Here is a 3,315-nt window from a genome sequence, read left to right as displayed (position 1 = left end):
GGGGGCGGTCCAGCTGACCTGGAAAGAGACAGATGGGAAAAAGGCACCACAGAGGCCTTCTGCAAACAACATGTGGAAAGGCTTTGGCCTCTAATGTAGCGTGGAGCGTTTATGTACTGCATGCAGACCGCTCTGCTGTCCATCAGAGAGAAGAAGCTTCGGCGCTCGCAACTACGCCCGCGGTCGAGACGACCTCATCTTCTGCTTCCTGCTTTCTCTTAATCTTACCGACCCCCAGTCGGAGAAAAAGACTCCCTTAGGGCCGTTGCCTCAGTAGCTCCGCGTCAGCTGTTCAGTGTGCGGAAGTGCTTACCCACAATCCTCCCTGAGCAGGTGGCCCTTAACAGGCCGCTTTGTTTTCCTGTGTCTTGCCAAAGGAAGCTGAAGGCAGAGGGAAGGAGAAGCTTGTGAAAATTAATTTCTTTTTTTTCTTCTGGTTTCACATCTTGGCGCTCAGCTCTTGGCTCTTGCTGGCCCAAACGTATATGAAGCATTCACGGGCTCCAAAATAGGATTTCCTGCACTTGTGTATATTTCACATATTTCTCAGGGTCCAAGGAAAAACTAGAAGCTCAATTTGCACTCTGTGGAGAAATACAAAGCGGGTCCATAGGGACGTGGGAATAAACGTTTTGCAAGTGTGGCCAGTTTACTTAATCTTTAATACACTCCACACACTTTTCTCACATTCTCATTGACCCCTTTGTGATCCCACAAGATGTAAGAAGAGTTTTACAACCCCTCATTCGGTCAGTAGGAAAATTTGGTATCTTTCTGTAAACGACTTCCTGAACTCTCTCTGATGTCTATCTCGTATCTCCTCAGCTCAGTGCAGCTGGCTCTATTTTGCTCCCAGAGCTGCTTGTTTCGGTCTCAGAGCCAGTGAGCAATTATGTCCAATTAGCCTTTACAATCCAGTGTTGCTTCTGATGATCTCATGGATAAATGCCATGTGGATAAAGAGAGGAGATTAGGCTGCACATTGAAAGGATAGCTGGACGGAACAGGCTTCAAAGAGATCAGGCTGGTGCTGTCCTCTCAACACCTGGCTAGATAACGGATGAAGGACACCATAAGGAGACACCAAGGACAATGCTGAGAACAACTGGCACAGGACTGCAGCGACTAGCCTTGAACTACTAACCAATGTGCATTTTCCCAGGTTAAATAGAACTTAAGCTGTGTTTATTTCAAATGTGGCATGCTGTCCATTATTGTAGTAAATAATTTTCAACTTGTCCCTCAGTTTGTAAAAACGTAAAAACATACAGCAATGCATTTACAATAGAAGTCTATGGGACAAGTAAGTGTGAATGAATGTATAAAGTAATAGAACAGTCACTTTGTGCCTTATTTACTAATACTTTGGAAAATGTGTTTATATACGCAGAAAAAGTTTATATACTGTAGACTTAGACTAAACATGGTCATTTGTCAGTTCTCCACATGCAGACTGCATTTTGTCATTTTTATTTATACTTAATCAGATATAATTAATACTTTTGTTAATACTTTTAATACCTTTGTACACACTACTGTTCAAAAACTGCACTTAAACACATTGGCTTAAAATTGCACTTAAAACAGTTTCTAAGGCCACCGCGAGTATGTGATTTTTGCATACATACTGTAACCACACTATGTGGGTGGGTAAGTTTCCTTTAAAATATCTAAATCTTTAAAACATCTGATCTCTCTATTTTTCACTTTTTTACATTATTCACTGTAAAACAATTTTAGCAGTATAGATTGTTCATAATCAATTTTGAGAGTTATTTACTAATACTTTGGAAAATGTGTTTATATACGCAGAAAAAGTTTATATACTGTAGACTTAGACTAAACATGGTCATTTGTCAGTTCTCCACATGCAGACTGCATTTTGTCATTTTTATTTATACTTAATCAGATATAATTAATACTTTTGTTAATACTTTTAATACCTTTGTACACACTACTGTTCAAAAACTGCACTTAAACACATTGGCTTAAAATTGCACTTAAAACAGTTTCTAAGGCCACCGCGAGTATGTGATTTTTGCATACATACTGTAACCACACTATGTGGGTGGGTAAGTTTCCTTTAAAATATCTAAATCTTTAAAACATCTGATCTCTCTATTTTTCACTTTTTTTTTTACATTATTTACTGTAATACAATTTTAGCAGTATAGATTGTTCATAATCAATTTTGAGAGACACGGTAATGGTAACATACAAGCAGAAGTTCTTCCTCCTAGAAAAGTAGTCCCACTTCAAAATGACAATTTAGGCAACATTTTAGCTCAAACATAAAGCATTTACACTGAATAATTCATGTAAATATACTTTAACAAAAATACAAACGTCAAAATTTTGCTTTGAAACCCTCCACTGCACTTGCCCCATACACTTACAGTGTGGGTGTATCATACAGAATGAGTCAAAATATTTTTTTACAGCATGAAGCTTGCTCCAGATTATTCCTTTAATTTAAAACTGTACAATACTTCTGAAATAATTTTAGCTATACTCTAATTTTGATTTTGAAGGTAATAGGCTTTTCAAGATAACATTAGGCTATAGGCCTATTAGATTTCTTTATAGGATTTGGAGCTTTAGAATGGTTTCTTGAGGCAATGTACAACAGGAGATCTGATCCGTCTTGCGGTTTTTACCACAGTTTTTACCATATTTGCTTGCAATCGAAGAAGGAGATTTTCACGTCAGCTTCTCAGGCTGCATACATTTCATCACACACACAAAACAAACACCAATGGAACTGCCCTGGAAAGCCACCATCGCAAAGTTTTCTCTCTCAGTGGAAACCAGACCACATCGCTAACCATGACAGAGTTTGAAATGTACAAGGATAATATGCTTTCTTAACACTTAGAAGAGCAAACAAACACTGGTGCGCAAACTAACAGATGAGTAAACACATTTTCCTCGGGAATGCCGCTCAAGAATGCAGCCACAAAGAAAAAGGACGTCTTATTTTCTCTCACACGCTTTCGGTCTTCCCATTAGTCCATGGCTAGAGGTGATCGTTTACCGACTTGTTGCTTTATGCAGCTTTTTTTGTGGTAGTCAAAGACATAATAGCATTAAATTTTCTGTAAAACAAACTTGAACCCTGTTGTGCCTTCTCCATCTGGAAACGGTAGAGGGCTTGTCTGAAAGATAAAAACGATATGAATCGCTTCTGGCAACGCAAACAGACAATCTGGGATCAATTACAGGGACAGCATTCTGAAAGTAAAAAGGGAGGAGGGTAGGAACCAAGAACAGACTTAGTGCTACAGTCTCGTCCAGACACACACACACACACACACA

The sequence above is a fragment of the Sinocyclocheilus rhinocerous genome, unplaced genomic scaffold, assembly GCF_001515625.1.
Source record: "Sinocyclocheilus rhinocerous isolate Xijiao unplaced genomic scaffold, SAMN03320098_v1.1 scaffold809, whole genome shotgun sequence".
Lineage (NCBI taxonomy): Eukaryota > Metazoa > Chordata > Actinopteri > Cypriniformes > Cyprinidae > Sinocyclocheilus > Sinocyclocheilus rhinocerous.
This window is presented reverse-complemented; position numbering follows the sequence as displayed.